Here is a 5,900-nt window from a genome sequence, read left to right on the forward strand (position 1 = left end):
TTTTAGAAGTCCATTCATGCAAGTTTTAGACCTTGAAACACCTTGTAGCACCACATATTAGAGTTTACGGCCATGAAGGGGCTTTCATGGGCCGTAAACTCCATAAATCCCTCATATGTCACTTGCAAACTCATTTCTAGGCTTGTGGGAATTTTTAGAATCACATGTGATTGGTTTTAACAACATTTAGCATCATTTTCATAAGGATTAAGGAGTTTATGGCCAGGAGCCTATGCTAGGCCGTAAACTCCCATAAATTAATCATTTTGGTGATTTTAATCCATTCCATGCATTTAGATCAAAGCCTAGAATCATTTCCCATGTCCATGTAAGCCATTTAAGCCATTTAAACACCCAAAATCACACCCACATGAGTTTACGACCGTAAACTCATGTATGTGTGTGTTTTGTGGTTGTAAACTCATTTAAAAGTTTACTCATGGGGAGTAAACTCAAGTCCCAAGTCCCTAGTGTTATTTCACATCCTTAAACGCCACCCGGGTCCCTCCAAACACTCGTATCGGAGTGTTTTCGCGACTAGAAGCAATTGTCCCTATCCAACAATCAATCTAAGTCCTAATTAGATACAAATGTGTATCTTTACATTATAATTAGGAACCTCGTGTATTTACAAGCCCCGGATCAACTCTTAGCATCCAAATCGTCATACTTCTCGTCCGGTGAGTTCATACCCCTACGTCTTTTTCACTGTTTTTAACTGTTTTCAGGGGGGGGGGGGAATACAAGCAAACCAAAACTGTTTTCAAATCATAATGTCTATGTGTTTCAAATAATATCTGGCAAACTTATAAACTCTTTTACTCCTTATGTATTATGTTGAGCATAAGGAATGATTTATCAATTACAACTAAATGGATTTTAGTTAAGAAAATAACCAAACTAATCAAATTATTATGGGAATAATTTGGGGTTCTATGTCTCTCTTTATATCACTTACTGATATCTGTATTAAGTTATTAGATAAACTATGTCTGATTCAGTTTATCTCCGAATCATTCAAATGTTTTGCCAGATAGTTTCATTGTATATATCTATTTTTCACTGTATCATGCCTTGAAATCTTTGTATGTTTGGTATCGTATTGGAACCCTGTGAATAGTTAATACTAGCTTGTGAGATAGTCACTACCCTTTATGGATGATCAAGTAAATCCTCTCCGGAAGTGTAACCAGAGTCTCCTGGAGGGAGAGCGAGGAATTTGTGAATAGATCTATTCGGGACTGACAATCCCACACCTTAACTGCTAGCTACAGTTAGGCGGGCACGCCTGGGGTGACAAATTCTGGATATCATTCGACGTCTGACTAACGTCAAGGAGGTCTCGTTGTCGTATCAGTATGGTTACCCGACTCACAATACGTATTAATATAAACTTATTCACAGTCAGGATTTCGTTTAGAATCTACATCTTGTTCGGGATGGTAATCCCATGGTCTTGTAATCTATATCTCGTTCGGGATGGTAATCCCATGGTTTTATGTTTATATCTCGTTCGGGATGATAATCCCATGATTTTATCAAGCTATCTTATATCTAGTTTCGGGATAGTGATCCCATGGTTTATCAAGTTATCATATACCTAGTTTCGGGTTAGTAATCCTATGGTTTATCGAGCTATCTTATATCTACTTTCGGGATAGTGATCCCATGGTTTTTATTGAATTATCTCATAACTGGTTCGGGATGTAGTCCCAAGGTTTTCAAAATACTTTCTATTTACAGTGTGTCCAAATTATAGTTTTGTGAATTAAACTATACTATGTGCTATCTAATCAATCTTACAATTAGGAAAATATGGGATTTTCCTGGGGTTAACTTATATCTGTAACAGAACTGTAATGAAAGATAACTTAACTACTTTACATAAGAAAATATGGGATTTTCTTGGATATTAAATCTTTTCAGAAAACTAAAGGAAATCGATACATTTTCACAAAACAAAACCGCTTATGAACTCACCAGCTTTATGCTGATTTTCAAACTGCTTGTATTCTCAGGTCCAAGTTAGACAGGTACCCGGCGATATCTTTTGGTGAAGATGGAGTGCTCCGAAGACTCGTCTCTTTTGTTCATATGATATATGTATAACTTTGTACAATTTACTTTTGAACCAAATGTAAACTTTCATATATATGTAATGTAATGGTTGTTTACTATGATTACTATGTACATTGGATTTGATACACAACATGGAGTCAACCCCGGGAACGTTTCCGCCTTTGGTTTTCGGGGTGTGACAGATTGGTATCAGAGCCCTTGTTTATAGTGAACAGAGTATACCAAACCTTACATGGTATAAGACTATAAACATTAAGGGGCCTAAGTGCTCTGAACTAAAAGTATCCTACAAAATATAAGTATTTTCAAAAGTATTTAAGTATGCCGAGCCGTCGAAATCCGTAGCTACAAGTAAAACAAAACATAAGTAAATGGGTGTTGTACACTGCGGTTAAACCTGGGCAGTTATGTAGTCGTGTCTAGGGTCAATATAGCATGGCCAACTATATTCATTCGAGACACGGCCAACATGTGCTCGGGAGTGACTGTGGCATGCGGCATACCTAAAACTTACCCAATATCCCGAACAACGAATCGTCGCTGCAGTGAACCATGAAATACTATGGGAGTATTTCTCGAGCCGATCCTTTGTAGAAATTCTCGTATACGCGTTATTCCTTGATCATTCCTCTAGCGATAAAATGTTCTATCTTGATAACTCCTTTCTGCTTTATCGCTTTGTATGATGCTATATTTGCCTTGATGAGATATCTCTTGTCCCATATCTCTTGATTCAATTCAGAGGACTTATGATCCTCTCTTTCCTGATCTTTTTAGATCAAGATGCCTCCAAGAAAGAGACCCAGCTCAAAGAACAACAACAATCCTCCTCCGCCACCACCTCCTCCTCAACTTGATCTTGCATCGCTTCAGACAGTTTTGACTGCTGCAATGGTAGCAACCATGTCACAAATGAACTCTAGTAACTCAAGAGGTGGTCCCCAACCCCAAAACCCAGACGACAGCCAGGGACACCAAAAAGGGGGTTCCTATAATGACTTCATGAACGCAAAACCGACATTCTTTGATGGCACAGGGGGTGTCATTGCCTTAACCCGATGGTTCGAGAGAATCGAATCAATCTTTGAAATATGCAGCTGTTCGGAGTCTGATAGAGTCAAGTTTGCTGCCTGCACCTTCCTAGACAAAGCCCTGACCTGGTGGAATGGCCGAGTCAAATCCTTAACTTTACCTGTATCCAATGCTATGGGTTGGGAAGCTATGAAGGAGCTTCTTCTCGCAGAGTATTGCCCTCGGGGCGAACTTCAGAAGCTAGAACATGAACTTTGGAACCTTAAGATGAAGGGTTCTGACATAGCTGCTTATACCTCAAGATTCGACGATCTGGCCCTACTTTGTCCGGGAATGGTTACCCCGGAGAGTAAAAAGATAGAGAGGTTCATCTGGGGGTTGACCCAGCCAACAAAGGGGAATGTCTTGGCTGCGAAGCCAGACACATATGACAGTGCTAAGTGCCTTGCGAAAATCCTAATAGATCACGAAGACAACTCTGATGAGGAAGCTACTACCCCCGAGCCAGTCACTAGTGGAGGTGGAAGTAAAAGGAAATCCTGGAACAAGCGGAAGGCCCAGAGTACGCAAGGGTCTTCTAAGAAACAGCAAACGGTAGCAGTCCATGCTGCTACTACCCCTGTTGCTGTTTCAGCTATAGGTTCCACAGCCCAAACTCCCGCCAGTAGATACACTGGTACCCTTCCTTGGTGTGGTAAGTGTAACTACCACCACCGCATTCCTGGTCCCTGTCGCGAAAGGATCTGCGACAACTGTGGCAATAGGGGCCATCTTGCGCGAACCTACAGAAAACCAGCCAAGCCAACAAACCAATCATCTGGAGTGGGAATCAGTCCGGCCTGCTACAATTGTGGTGAAGCTGGGCACTTCAAAAGGAATTGTCCCAAGACAGCTACAACCACAAATCCCTCTGTTGCCGCAGGTATATCTCTCTTTAATAATTCTTATGCTTGCAACTCTTTTCGACATTAGTACAAAAGGGAAACCTGTTATCTATCTATTCGAACGTTTTCTAAACTCAATCCTTTGCATGTAACCGAAATGTATACCGTCGAGACGACTAACTAGTGAGATAGAAAACACTAACTTCGTACGTATAGATTGAATCCTCGGTCCGGAGGACTATTCTATTCCATTCGATTTATAAAAGGGGAAAAACTTTCCATGAAAATATTTGATGCCATGTTTAACCAGAATTGACCGAGTCTCATTTACGTTGTTATCTTTACTTTCGAAAAAGGGTCGCTCGTCTAGATTTTTCCTCGACCCTGTTCTCGTGATCTTCGGCATCAAACTCTCGTATCATTCTATGCTTTAGAACTCAAAAGTTTTCCCAATGTGAATTACCACGCATCCCTCGTTTCTGTGATTATTGAGAAACGGGAAGTTAGCAACTATTTCCTCTAAATGTCTATCCCGAAGGATTCCCGGGAGTTTCTTTCGAGCATCCAGCTTAGTCTCACATCAGACCTTTCGAGATCTTCGTAGAGATCAATTCTGTAACTTTCAAGTTTCGGATGCCCTTAGAACTTGGTAATATTTATCTAGACCATCACGTCTCGAATCCTTAGAAACGTCTGCCCAACGAAACCCTAGTGATTCCTTTGAGGAAACCGAAGTCGTTCAGGGTTGGAACTTCCATGAGAAAACAGATTAATATAGTAGATTGAGAGAGAGAGTTAAGAAACGAAACCAAGGCATGTCCCGATAATAAAAATTCGTTAGAACGCCCAATAGAGACTTGATTCCACTTGAGAAAGTGAAGATCTGAGGCAACAAATCCATTCACGTTTCATTCCAATCCATGACATGTATCTTATTATTTGAATTTCGGGACGAAATTCCCTCTAACGGGGGGATAATGTAACAACCCGAAGTTGTTCATCGCCGAAAACCCGTACTACCCGAATAACTCGTCGGAAATTGAAATGTCTTGTTATCGTTTTTGGGCTTAGTTAACTAAAATTATATATTTATTTTCATTCAATGAGGGTCCAAATTATTTAAGAACTCATGAATTTAGCCCAAAACATTTATTTCTTAAGTTTTAGAAATATCCTCATCGGGTGACGAAAACTCAATCGTGTACGACCCAAAGCATCGTTTAAGGCCGGTATCGGGTAGAATTCCACCATGTCCAAGTTTTAGGGACTATATAAACATGTTTAAACACTCATTTGAAACTTTTTCCTTCTCTCTCTACTCTCTCTCTAACCTCTCTCCTAAATCCAAAGATTAAGTGTCCAAAACTCAAATTTAAGGCTTCAAATCCTTAAGGTACCTTCCTAGCCTTAATCTATAGCATGTTTAGCTTCCAAATTAGACACTTAATCATAAAATTTGACATTATATGTGAGTTTACGGCCCAGGAGGCTGCCTAGGCCGTAAACACCATTTTGAAGGGTTTTTAGCCCTTAAACTCCTTCCTAGACTTAATTGGACTTTAGATATGGCTAAGGGACTTCAAGATATGGACTTAGAACACCTAAAACTATGATTTTGAGGACTTTGAAGGAGTTTACGGACAAGGCATAAGCTTGGGCCGTAAACTCATGTTAATGGGGTTTTTCATGCCTTTAAACCCTTCCAAATCACCTCTATGGCTTAGATATGAATTATAGGACCTTGGTATTAGCATTTGGACACTTGAAACATGATTTTTGGGGGACTTAGATGAGTTTACGGCCAAGGATAGTGCTTGGGCCGTAAACTCCCCAAAACTTGGCTTAAATCCAATTCTAAGGTGTTAGAAAGCCATCCAACACCACCAAAAGCCTTGAAATAAATCA

Source organism: Lactuca serriola, chromosome 5 (assembly GCF_051521515.1).
Source record: "Lactuca serriola cultivar US96UC23 chromosome 5, Lser_US96UC23_V15, whole genome shotgun sequence".
NCBI classification, from domain to species: domain Eukaryota; kingdom Viridiplantae; phylum Streptophyta; class Magnoliopsida; order Asterales; family Asteraceae; genus Lactuca; species Lactuca serriola.